This window comes from Pseudophryne corroboree, chromosome 3 (assembly GCF_028390025.1).
Source record: "Pseudophryne corroboree isolate aPseCor3 chromosome 3, aPseCor3.hap2, whole genome shotgun sequence".
Taxonomy (NCBI): Eukaryota; Metazoa; Chordata; class Amphibia; order Anura; family Myobatrachidae; genus Pseudophryne; species Pseudophryne corroboree.
The window spans coordinates 598,973,451-598,987,811 of record NC_086446.1 but is presented as its reverse complement, the minus strand read 5'-3'; the positions used below and the strand labels follow the sequence as shown (position 1 = coordinate 598,987,811).

The following is a 14,361-nucleotide window of genomic DNA, read 5'->3' as shown; positions in this document are numbered from 1 at the left end:
CGCACTTCCAAACCTGGTAAGCCAAAGCCCAAAAGAGCCTGGGCGGCCCGTCAGCCAGCTTCCAAAACCGATAAGCCTGCCGCATGACGGGGCGGGCCTCCCCCTGGGGGATCCCAGGGTGGGGGGCCGGCTTCTAGGGTATACCCAGGAATGGTTGAAGACCACTTCAGATGCCTGGGTACGGGAAGTCGTCACTCGAGGTTACGCCATAGCCTTCAAAAACCGACCCCCTCATCGATTTTGCCGGACAGATGTCCCGTTGGACCAGACAAAGGCAAACACTCTACATTCGGTGGTACAGACCCTCCTGGATACAGGAGTCATAGTACAGGTGCCTCTTGCGCATAGAGGCCGGGGGTACTATTCTCCGCTGTTTCTAGTCCCGAAACTGAATGGATCCTACCGGCCCATTCTCAACCTCAAGGCATTGAACAGTTTTGTGAAGGTTTCCAAGTTTCGTATGGAAACCCTTCGCTCTATAGTTCTGGCCTTGGAAACTGGAGACTACATGGTCTCCCTGGATATACAGGATGCTTACCTGCATATTCCTATAGCAGCGTCACATCAGCAATACCTGAGGTTTGCGATTGGCAACCTCCATTACCAGTTTCGGGCGTTACCTTCTGGTTTAACTACGGCTCCGCGAGTCTTCACCAAGGTCATGGCGGTGATGACGGTGGTACTCCGCCGTCAAGGGGTCAGGATACTGCTGTATCTGGACAACTTGTTAATCCTGGCAAATTCCCCAGAACTTCTCCTACGTCATCTGGATATGACGGTCCTTTTTCTACAAGCCCACGGGTGGCTCATAAACTGGAAGAAATCCTCCCTGGTCCCTGCTCAGAGCATGGTGCACCTGGGAGCACTATTGGACACTCACAACCAGAGGTTGTTCTTGTCTCAGGAGAAAGTCCTGAAGCTTCAGGACAGGATTCGTTGCTTCCTTTCTCGTACGCAAGTGTCGATACATTCGGCAATGCAGGTGCTGGGCCTCATGGTCTCAGCATTCAACATGGTGGAGTATGCTCAATTCCATTCTCGCCCCCTCCAGAGGCTAATTCTAGCCCAGTGGGACGGCCTGCCTCACCGGATAAGGTATCACATGATCTCATTGACTCCGGAGGTCCGTCTGTCGATGGACTGGTGGCTCCAGGACCAACGATTGTGCAGGGGCCGTCCCTTCTGGATATCCGACTGGGTCCTGTTGACGACAGATGCCTGTCTCAGAGGTTGGGGAGCGGTGCTCGAGCAACACTCCCTTCAGGGTCGGTGGACCAAGGAGGAGTCCCTCCTCTCAATCAATATTCTGGAGTTGCGGGCGGTCTTCAATGCATTGAACCTGGCCCAGCATTTAATTCAGATCCGTCCTGTTCAAGTACAGTCAGACAACGCCACCACAGTGGCTTACATAAATCATCAAGGCGGCACTCGAAGCCGCTTGGCAATGAAGGAACTCTCACGGAGTCCTGAATTGGGAAGCGGACTTTCTCAGTTGTCAGGACGTACATGCCGGCGAGTGGGGCCTCCATCCAGAAGTGTTTCAACTCCTAGTGGAAAAGTGGGGCCTTCCAGACATAGATCTGATGGCGTCTCGACACAATCACAAGGTTCCGGTCTTCAGAGCAAGGACAAGGGATCCTCAAGCAGCATTCATGGATGCGCTGGCGGTACCGTGGAGGTTTCGGCTGCCGTACTTGTTCCCTCCGGTGTCACTCCTGCCCCGGGTAATTCGGAAGTTCAAGCAAGAAAAAGGAATTCTGCTTCTCATAGCTCCAGCGTGGCCCAGACGGCACTGGTTCTCAGACCTGCAAGGCCTATCATCAGAGCATCCAATTCTACTTTCACACTGCCCAGACCTCCTCGTTCAGGGCCCCTGTGTCTACCAGGACCTAGCCCGGCGGTCTTTGACTTTGTGGCTCTTGAAGCTTCCGTCTTAAGGGCTAAAGGGTTTTCTGAGGCGGTCATTCAAACTATGTTGTGGGCCTGGAAACCGGCTTCGGCTCGGATTTACTATAGGGTCTGGCATTCTTACTTTGTTTGGTGCGCATCTAATGATTATGACGCTTCCAAGTTTAGTATAGCCAAGTTGTTCACTTTTCTTCAGCAGGGCCTGGACTTAGGCCTGCGTCTGGCCTCCATCAAGGTTCAAATATCTGCCTTGGTGTGGTTTCAGAGAAAAATTGCGACCTTACCTGATGTGCATACCTTTATTCAGGGCGTGTTGTGTATCCGACTTCCCTATGTCCCGCCTGTGGCTCCTTGGGACTTGTCGGTGGTTTTGGAGGCGTTACAAGAGTCTCCGTTTGAACCTCTTGGTTCAGCTGACCTTAAGTGGCTTTCCCTTAAGGTGGTGTTTCTACTGGCTATTGCTTCAGCTAGAAGAGTGTCGGATTTCGGTGCCTTGTCCTGTAGTTCCCCATATCTAATATTTCCCCGTGACCGGGCGGTTCTTAGTACTCGTCACGGATATTTACCTAAGGTGGTTTCTTCGTTCCACCTTAATCAGGAGATTGTGGTTCCAGCACTTGTTTCTCCTGATCTGTCTCCCAAAGAGCGGTCTTTGGATGTGGTACGGGCTCTCCGTATCTATGTGAAGAGAACTGCTTCTATTAGGAAATCTGATTCTCTCTTTGTGCTGTTTGGATTTCACAAACGGGGATGGCCTGCTCACAAGCAAACTTTGGCCAGATGGATTAGAATGGTGATTGCACATGCTTATGTGAGGGCTGCTCTGTCAGCTCCTGCTCACATTACGGCCCATTCTACTCGGTCTGTTGGACCTTCTTGGGCGGCCCGCCGTGGTGCGACTCTTGAACAATTGTGCAAGGTGGCTACATGGTCCTCTGTGAACACGTTCATAAGGTTCTATGCCTTCGATACTGCCGCTTCCCAGGATGCTTCCTATGGACGCCGGGTTCTTGTGCCCGCTGCAGTGCATCCCCTCCCATAAGGAACTGCTTTAAGACATCCCCTATGTCTATTCCTTGTGGAGCCCAGTGTACCCCGCAGCAGAAAACGAGTTTTACGGTAAGAACTTACCTTTGTTAAAACTCTTTCTGCGAGGTACACTGGGCTCCACAAGGTGCCCACCCTGACACACTTAGCTTCATTGGGTTGGTATGGCATTAGCCGCTGACACTTCTCCTGTCGTGAGAGTGTGGTGTAGGTGGCTACTAACCGTTGTCGTCTCTTTTCCTTCTACTGCATTGGACTGGTTAACTGAAAACTGAGCTCCTGTGCAGGGGGGCGGGGTTTTAGAGGAGGCGGTGCTATTCGTTCTGGGAACAGTCAAAACTTTTCAGCCTGTTGGTGCCTCGGATCAAGATACTACTCTACACCCCCCCCCCTATGTCTATTCCTTGTGGAGCCCAGTGTACCTCGCAGAAAGAGTTTTAACAAAGGTAAGTTCTTACCATAAAACTCGTTATTTATCACACTATTTCTGTCATGCTTAGCCTCTCCCTCTTTATTTTTTCCAGTCACCCACTACCTCTCCCCATCACCCTCTGCCCTTCCCCGTCACTATTACCTCATCATCCTCTCCATCACCATCTGCCTTTCACCGTCATCCTCTTCATATCCTCCTTTTCCTCTCCCTGTCACACTCACCCAGTCATCCTTTCCCTGTCACCATCTGCCTTTTCCTGTGACCCTCTTCCTCTCGCCGTCATTCTCTCCATGTCACTATCTTCCACTCCCCCCTTCACCCTCTCCAAGTGCCTGTTACCTTCTTGCTCTGCCTTGACCCTTTTCCTCTCCCTGTCAGCCACTGCCTCTACCTTTCACCTTCGGACTCTCCCTGTCACCTGTCACCCACTGCCGTGTGACATATTGTGAACTATTATACACTAAGGGCATAATGATTACTAAGGGCACTACAATTTGACATGAAGCATTCTAAGTTCGCTACAATGTGGTATGATACATACTAAGGGCACTACAATGTGGCATGATACGTACTAATGGCACTACAATATGGCATAATGAGTATTAAGGGCACTACAACGTGGCATAATGTGTACTAAGGGCACTACAATGTGTCATAATGCATACTAAGGGTACTACAATGTGGCATAATATGTATTAAGGACACTACAATGTGGCATAATGCATACTAAGGGCACTACAATGTGCCATGACATGTACTAAGGGCACTACAATGTGGCATAATGCGTACTAAGGGCACTGCAATATGGCATAATGTGTATTAAGGACACTGCAATGTGTCAAAATGTGTACTAAGAGCACTGCATTGTGGCATAATGTGTATTAATGGCACTACAGTGTGGAATAATGTGTGTTAAGGGCCACACCACTGCCACTTGTCTCCTCCTCTCTCTCTCCTGAACCAAGTAGACAGGGCCGAAACTAGGATTTTTGACACCCGGGGCAAGGTAGTAATGTGGCGGGCCCCCCCAGTAAACACAGATCTATTTACTCTGGAACATATTCCAAATAGATGCGCTCCCCATAGTTGTACCCCCTACAGATGCTTTCGCTATACAGTATATATATATATATATATATATATATATATATATATATTCTAAAAAACAAAATGAGAGAGGCACCTCCTAGTGCAGTACAGACAGTATAATCAACCTCCACCAAGAACAGCCTAAAGTAGGAGGTGTACCGTATTTAGTGGTCTCATAGCCACCTTCAAGCAGCGTTTTTAGAAATCCAGATGTTCCCCGCTTCTGACAGTAGGCTCCTGGATGTAATGGTCACACAGGTGTCTATGGTATCAAATCGCACAGTGCAAAGGATGAGAAGCGAAAATAACCATAGTGTAATACAATTTTTAAAAACATTTATTTCACATTACACAAAATAGTTGCCCGTACCATAAAAAAGTTATAAAACAGCTTATCTGATAACAGATGTCTTAGTCCGTCACTCAACGCGTTTCGTCCGTCGCTATACTGCAGGACTTCCTCAGAAGTGTATACATAATGGCCCACCAGGGCCTCTATTTATACCCCTCTTAATGGGGAAAATTGCTTCGATTACTCAGGAAATTTCCGGAAGTGACGTCACTTCCGGTCCCGAGTGTAAACAGGCCAACCAACAATATTAACATTTACTAGTGTATTGTATAATACTTTGCCCCCACATAAGTGCATCCAGATGCTGGCTCCTAAAACAACATGGTTCTGAGCGGCGTTCCTGCTCCCGCCGCCTGCGACCACCGGAAGTCGCGAGCAGGCCGGGCAGCGCTTCCGCCCTCAGTTAATCCAGCGTCAGGCGCACTATCTGAGCATGCGCGAGACTACGCCGGTCATAGTGCCGCCCGTCCCCGCTGCTCTCGTGTGCGCCCGCTGGAAGTGGTATGTTGTTTATGCAGGCCACGCATCACGGCGCCATATTAAGGCTGCCTAATTAGTTTATATCAGGAATCCTACTACACAATTACATTGATATCATTTTTGAATGGGTTAACATATAAAATAAATATATGTCATAAAATTCATCGATAAATAAATACATAAATGAATAAAAATAAATAAAAATACATTGAAGAAGATATAGAAAAAATAGAAAAAAGGGGGACTATGATTATTGAATAAGAATTTTCTGGTGAAGATCATATTAAAAGTGTATTAAAAATTATTAATTAATTGAAAATATCAATTAATTAGTATATAAACATATGGAGAATCTGTATAAAATATACATAAAATATAACACCTACTTCGAGACATATTTCATATAAACATATATTTAAAATAATCCTTAAAATTTTCTCAATATAAAACAGACAAGAATGTATCACCAAACTTTCAGAGGAATGGAGCAATTTCATAATTATCATTGAGTCCTCTAGGGGCCAACGTTTTTAGTTCGTAGAGCCAATACATCTCTCTCTGGGAAAGTTTTTTCTCCCTGTCTCCACCTCTTGGCCCCAATTTGACGTTCTCCAGGGTTCTTATTGTTAATTCTTTTGCCTCAGATCCATGGAAAGTTTTAAAATGTCTTGGAATAATATGGTGTTCCTGTTTATTCTTGATGCTCCTAATATGTTCCTGAATCCGAATTTTCAATGGGCGTTTGGTTTTCCCTATATACTTCAGTTTGCAGGGACATTCTATCATGTAGATGACCCAAGGTGTATTGCACGTTGTACGGTCTCTTGTTGCGTATGATTTTGATCCTTCTGAATTAGTAAAGGAACTTGATCGGGGGTGTACAAATTGGCAGACATTGCAGTGTTGGCACTTGAAAAGACCTTTCATGTCCCATTGGGTCTTCACCTCTGGTTTCATTGATGGTATCATACTCGGTGCCAAGTGGTCCTTCAAACTTTTAGCTTTTTTGAAAACCACCATCGGTTTTTCCGCTAAAATTGTGTTTAAAACCGTGTCCATCTTTAGTACACCCCAATGTTTAGTTAAAATTGCACGGATTCGTTTTTCCTGGCAGTTGAACCTTGTAATAAAGTTAAAACCTTGTTCCCTAGGAGTTTTATTCTTGTATGTTAAAAGCTCATTCCGGTTTGTAGCATACGTTCTGTTTTTTGCCTCCTCAACCAAGTCCTTGGGATAACCTCTTTCTAGGAATCTTTCCCCATATAATAAAACTTGTTCCTCACAATCCTCCTTCTTACTACAATTTCTTTTAACTCGACAAAATTGGGAATAGGGTATATTTGTCTTCCATTTTGTTGCGTGATTGCTTTTGAAATGTACATAAGAGTTGCCGTCAACTGTTTTCACAAAATTCTTCGTGACAACCTTGTCCCCTTCCGCCATTAAGATCAAATCCAGGTATTCAAACCATTTATCATCTGTTTTGTGGGTGAAGGACAAATTAAAATCATTTCTCTCGATATGTGTCATAAAATCATAAAATGTATCAACCGTGCCATTCCAAATTAAAAGTATATCGTCAATATATCTTTTATACAGAATTATATTCTCCAAGAAGGGATTATTGGCATATACATATTTCTGTTCCCATTTGTAGATTGGTGAAGCTGGGTGCGAAGACTGTACCCATCGCGGTTCTGCACGTCTGCAAATAAAAATCTTCTAAAAATTTAAAATAATTGTGTTTCAATATAAAATCAATTAAAATACAAATCAGATCTTTATGTTTAGCATCCAGATTAGGATCATCGTTTAGAAATTCCAGACATGAACTAATTCCTTTTTCGTGGTTTATGGATGTATATAACGAGTGAACATCAATCGTTACCCATAGGTATCCTGGTTTCCATTCCTGTTCTCTCAGGGTTTGTAGTAATTATGTTGTATCCTTTACATATGATTTCAGGTTGGGAACATATTTCTTTAAGAAGATTTCAACATATTCTGAGATATTTGCCGTAAGCGAATTGATTCCTGCCACAATGGGTCTCCCAGGGGGATTTACCAGACGTTTATGTATTTTTGGCAGGAAGTAGAAGATTGGTATAGTTGGATAGTTGACCATTAGGAATTGGTATTCTTCTTTTAACAGGACCCCTTCATACAGAGCCTTTACCAGGATGGGTCTTAGTTCATCCACAAAAGCCTGTGTGGGGTCATTCGGTAATTTTCGGTAGGAGGTGGTGTCTCCTAATAACCGGAATGCTTCAGCTTCGTAATCCTTGTGATTAATAACCACTAGTCCGCCTCCTTTATCCGCTTGGCGTATTACTTTTTTCTTTATTATCTTTTACGTTTTTGAGGGCTTTCCTCTCAAAGTTAGTAAGATTTTTCCCGGATCCTGGTTCAAGGTGTTCCAGATCTTTTCTCACCAGTTCATAGAAGAGATCTATTTGACCACTCTTAGATTCAAGGGTATAAAACTTTGATGGGGGTTTCAGTCCTGGTTTTGAAATATTTTGTCCATTTTCATTTTGTCCCAGGGTTTTTTCTGAAAATGTCTTTTCAGAGTGAGTTTCCTCACATATTTATTTAAATCGGTGAAAACCTCAAAATTATCCATCTGAGATGTAGGTGCAAAAGAAAGTCCTTTTGTTAAAAGTGTATTTTCTATTGGTGTCAGTTTATATTCTGATAGATTAAAAATTCCTTTCTCCCCCATTTCAGGAATTCTTACGGCCTCATGTTTCTTCTTATTTTGTACTCGCTTAAGGCCCCCTCTTCTTCCTCTTTGAGTCTTCTTTTTAGTGGTGAGGCCCTCCTTACTACTTCCTGGATCTGTCGAACTCCACGTGTCCTCTGGCCTGAGGCTCCTGGTGATAAAAAATCATCCACATCTGTTTCGGAATTCAATCTTCCCAGTGTTGAATATCTATTTTTTGTTTCAAAACGCACTTTCCTTGGAGTTCCTAGTTGTTTCCCATATTCCTTCTGTTTATGGCATCCCTGTCTCTGTGGGTATTTTTTCCCGTCCAGATTCCTCTGGTTTTGGTGGTCCCAATTTCTCTGGTTGTTGGAATTCCTGATTCCATTCCACTTCCTTATCTTATTGTTTATATAATCAATCCGATCTCGTTGGCATTTTTTTTCTTGATATGTACTACTTCACCTTCTATCTTCTCTAATTTCTTTACCAATACGACTTCATTAATTTTGTAGTCTTCCTTCCCTTTGTATGGCTCCAAAAGTGTTTAATCTTTTCTGATTTCCTCTTCTATGATGACTAGGTCCCTTTTTTTCTCTTCTATTATAAGACTCATAAGTTTTAGTGAACAGTTGTGTAGTATTTGATCCCATTCTTTCATGAACTGTTCGTTTTGGATATTAAATGTTGGTTGTTTAAAAACCCTAACGAACAGTTCATGAAAGAATGGGATCAAATACTACTCGACTGTTCACTAAAACTTATGAGTCTTATATTAGAAGAGAAAAAAAGGGACCTAGTCATCATAGAAGAGGAAATCCAAAAAGATGAAACACTTTTGGAGCCATACAAAGGGAAGGAAGACAACAAAATTAATCAAGTCGTATTGGTAAAGGAATTAGAGAAGATAGAAGGTGAAGTAGTACATATCAAGGGAAAAAAATACCAACGAGATCGGATTGATTATATGAACAATAAGATAAAGAAGTGGAATGGAATCAGGATTTCCGTCAAATAGAGAAATTGGGACCACCAAAACCAGAGGAATCTGTGGGTATTTTTTCCCATCCAGAGACAGGGATACCATAAACAGAAGGAATATGGGAAACAACTAGGAACTCCAAGGAAAGTGCGTTTTGAAACAAAAAATAGATATTCAACACTGGGAAGATTGAATTCCGAAACAGATGTGGATGATTTTTTTATCACCAGTAGCCTCAGGCCAGAGGACACGTGGAGTTCGACAGATCCAGGAAGTAGTAAGGAGGGCCTCACCACTAAAAAGAAGACTCGAAGAGGAAGAAGAGGGGGCCTTAAGCGAGTACAAAAGAAGAAGAAACATGAGGCCGTAAGAATTCCCGAAATGGGGGAGAAAAGAATTTTTAATCTATCAGAATATAAACTGACACCAATAGAAAATACGCTTTTAACAAAAGGACTTTCTTTTGCACCTACATCTCAGATGGATAACTTTGAGGTTTTCACCGATTTAAATAAATATGTGAGGAAACTCACTCTGAAAAGACATTTTCAGAAAAAACCCTAGGACAAAATGAAAATGGACAAAATATTTCAAAATCAGGACTGAAACCCCCATCAAAGTTTTATCCCCTTGAATCTAAGAGTGGTCAAATAGATCTCTTCTATGAACTGGTGAGAAAAGATCTGGAACACCTTGAACCAGGATCCGGGAAAAATCTTACTAACTTTGAGAGGAAAGCCCTCAAAAACTTAAAAGATAATAAAGAAATAGTAATACGCCAAGCGGATAAAGGAGGCGGACTAGTGGTTATTAATCGCAAGGATTACGAAGCTGAAGCATTCCGGTTATTAGGAGACACCACCTCCTACCGAAAATTACCGAATGACCCCACACAGGCTTTTGTGGATGAACTAAGACCCATCCTGGTAAAGGCTCTGTATGAAGGGATCCTGTTAAAAGAAGAATACAAATTCCTAATGGTCAACTATCCAACTATACCAATCTTCTACTTCCTGCCAAAAATACATAAACATCTGGTAAATCCCCCTGGGAGACCCATCGTGGCAGGAATCAATTCGCTTACGGCAAATATCTCAGAATATGTTGAAATCTTCTTATAGAAATATGTTCCCAACCTGAAATCATATGTAAAGGATACAACATAATTACTACAAACCCTGAGAGAACAGGAATAGAAACCAGGATACCTATGGGTAACGATTGATGTTCACTCGTTATATACATCCATAAACCACGAAAAAGGAATTAGTTCATGTCTGGAATTTCTAAACGATGATCCTAATCTGGATGCTAAACATAAAGATCTGATTTGTATTTTAATTGATTTTATATTGAAACACATTTATTTTAAATTTTTAGAAGATTTTTATTTGCAGACGTGCGGAACCACGATGGGTACAGTCTTCGCACCCAGCTTCACCAATCTACAAATGGGAAGCTGGGAACAGAAATATGTATATGCCAATAATCCCTTCTTGGAGAATATAATTCTGTATAAAAGATATATTGACGATATACTTTTAATTTGGAATGGCACGGTTGATACATTTTATGATTTTATGACACATATCGAGAGAAATGATTTTAACTTGTCCTTCACCCACAAAACAGATGATACATGGATCGAATACCTGGATTTGATCTCAATGGCGGAAGGGGAAAAGGTTGTCACGAAGAATTTTGTGAAAACAGTTGACAGCAACTCCTACGTACATTTCAAAAGCAATCACGCAACAAAATGGAAGACAAATATACCCTATTCCCAATTTTGTCGAGTTAAAAGAAATTGTAGTAAGAAGGAGGATTGTGAGGAACAAGTTTTATTATATGGGGAAAGATTCCTAGAAAGAGGTTATCCCAAGGACTTGGTTGAGGAGGCAAAAAACAGAACGTATGCTACAAACTGGAATGAGCTTTTAACATACAAGAATAAAACTCCTAGGGAACAAGGTATGAGTATGAGTATGATACTATCAATGAAACTAGAGGTGAAGACCCAATGGGACATGAAAGGTCTTTTCAAGTGCCAACACTGCAATGTCTGCCAATTTGTACACCCCCGATCAAGTTCCTTTACTAATTCAGAAGGATCAAAATCATACACAACAAGAGACCGTACAACGTGCAATACACCTTGGGTCATCTACATGATAGAATGTCCCTGCAAACTGAAGTATATAGGGAAAACCAAACGCCCATTGAAAATTCGGATTCAGGAACATATTAGGAGCATAAAGAATAAACAGGAACACCATATTATTCCAAGACATTTTAAAACTTTCCATGGATCTGAGGCAAAAGAATTAACAATAAGAACCCTGGAGAACGTCAAATTGGGGCCAAGAGGTGGAGACAGGGAGAAAAAACTTTCCCAGAGAGAGATGTATTGGATCTACGAACTAAAAACGTTGGCCCCTAGAGGACTCAATGATAATTATGAAATTGCTCCATTCCTCTGAAAGTTTGGTGATACATTCTTGTCTGTTTTATATTGAGAAAATTTTAAGGATTATTTTAAATATATGTTTATATGAAATATGTCTCGAAGTAGGTGTTATATCTTATGTATATTTTATACAGATTCTTCATATGTTTATATACTAATTAATTGATATTTTCAATTAATTAATAATTTTTAATACACTTTTAATATGATCTTCACCAGAAAATTCTTATTCAATAATCATAGTCCCCCTTTTTTCTATTTTTTCTATATCTTCTTCAATGTATTTTTATTCATTTTTATTAATTTATGTATTTATTTATTTATCGATGAATTTTATGACATATATTTATTTTATATGTTAACCCATTCAGAAATGATATCAATGTAATTATGTAGTAGGATTCCTGATATAAACTAATTAGGCTCCCTTAATATGGCGCCGTGATGCGTGGACTGCATAAACAACATATCACTTCCAGCGGACGCACACAAGAGCAGCGGGGACGGGCGGCACTGTGACCGGCGTAGTCCCGCGCATGCTCAGTGCGCCTGACGCTGGATTAACTGAGGGCGGAAGCGCTGCCCGGCCTGCTCGCAACTTCCGGTGGTCGCGGGCGGCGGGAGCGGGAACGCCGCTCAGAACCATGTTGTTTTAGGAGCCAGCATCTGGATGCACTTATGTGGGGGCAAAGTATTATACAATACACTAGTAAATGTTAATATTGTTGGTTGGTCTGTTTACACTCTGGACCGGAAAAGTGACGTCACTTCTGGAAATTTCCTGAGTAATTGAAGCAATTTTCCCCATTAAGAGGGGTATAAATAGAGGCCTTGGTGGGCCATTATGTATACACGTCTGAGGAAGTCCTGCAGTATAGCGACGGACGAAATGCGTTGAGTGACGGACTAAGACATCTGTTATCAGATAAGCTGTTTTATAACTTTTTTTATGGTATGGGCAACTATTTTGTGTAATGTCAAATAAATGTTTTAAAAAATTGTATTACACTATGGTTCTTTTCGCTTCTCATCCTTTGCACTGTGCGGTTTGGGACCATAGACACCTGTGTGACCATTACATCAAGGAGCCTACTGTCAGAAGCGAGGAACATCTGGGTTTCTAAAAACGCTGCTTGAAGGTGGTTATGAGACCACTAAATATGGTACACCTCCTACTTTAGGGTGTTCTTGGTGGAGGTTGATTATACTGCCTGTACTGCACTAGGAGGCGCCTCTCTCATTTTGTTTTTTAGAATTTATTAAAGATCTGTCTGAAAAGCGGGTCGTCTGGAGAATAGGCTGCCACCCCGGAAAACATAGGGAAGTGCTCTGGACAAATTTAAGAGCTATTATAAACTGTATGAACTTTTAGAGGAAGATCTTTTGAGCCAACTATCACCCTTCTAACTGCCCATATATATATATATATATATATATATATATATATATATATATATATACTCCCAATAGATGCACTCTGTAAAGGTACTCTGCAAAGATGTACTTCTTCTAGATTTATTCACGGTATATATATATGTATGTGTGTATATATATATATATATATATATATATTAAAAACAGTTTCCCGAGTGCACTAAATAAAGTGTATCTACAATGGTTCTTCCAGCGTTTTTTTCATAGACATGAGTTGTATACTGGAGAATGTTTGTATCTGGGGACCTGTAACAGACACCCCTCACCAAATAGTCACCCAAACAAGAGGCCCAAGGCCAATTAGTAAAAAATGATTTTAATAGCATACATTTGGACAAATAGAGTTTTGCATATAGGAGGTCATTCCGAGTTGTTCGCTCGCAAGTGAATTTTAGCAGATTTGCTCATGCTAAGCCGCCGCCTACTGGGAGTGAATCTTAGCATCTTAAAATTGCGACCGATGTATTCGCAATATTGCGATTACACACCTCGCAGCAGTTACTGAGTAGCTTCAGACTTACTCGGCATCTGCGATCAGTTCAGTGCTTGTCGTTCCTGGTTTGACGTCACAAACACACCCAGCGTTCGCCCAGACACTCCTCCGTTTCTCCGGCCACTCCTGCGTTTTTGCCGGAAACGGTAGCGTTTTTTCCCACACGCCCATAAAACGGCCTGTTTCCGCCCAGTAACACCCATTTCCTGTCAATCACATTACGATCGCCAGTACGATGAAAAAGCCGTGAGTAAAATTCCTAACTGCATAGCAAATTTACTTGGCGCAGTCGCAGTGCGGACATTGCGCATGCGCATTAAGCGGAAAATCGCTGCGATGCGAAGATTTTTACCGAGCGAACAACTCGGAATGAGGGCCATAGTTCATCATGTAATATTCACAAATCTTAAAAAATGTCAATAAAATACAACCAATGCATTTGTTATATGATATAAACTCTAGATACTTCCTCACCTCTTACAAGGCGCGAGTTCGAGAGGGAGTATCTTCACAAACTAGGTTGAAAACTTCTGACTGACAAACCCAACACGTTTCGTCTTATCGACTTCATCAGGGGTAACAAATATAGAAGACAGGCTTATTTTTCATCAGTAGGTTTAAGTATGAAAAGCCATAATCCTAAATATAAGGATAATTAGATCTCTAATCAAGCTCCTAATGGGAGCATAATTGATGGTTCCTTTTAGGGATACTGGCAGTCCTATACTGGTGTTTATACAAACTACCTTAAATATAATTAATCCTTAATAGGACTCCTTGTGGATTAATTATGGTTCTCTTTGGGATGCTGACAATCATATGTCAGTGTTTTTGGAAAACTGGATATGATATCTAAAACTTGTAATCCAGACTGTTTCAGATTTGGATGTTAATCCATAAAAAATATAACTCAAATAATATATCGGTGGTTTGACAATCACAAAGATGCAAGTAATATCACTTCCTCAAGTG

The 14,361-nt window shown here is 41.8% G+C and overlaps 1 protein-coding gene across 1 annotated transcript in view; it reads left to right on the top strand.

Moving 5' to 3' along the window:
- The window catches only part of LOC135058069 (beta-microseminoprotein-like), a 53,880-nt gene that overhangs the window by 23,480 nt on the left and 16,039 nt on the right, over nucleotides 1-14,361 (top strand). The gene's annotated exons all lie outside the window — the stretch shown is intronic.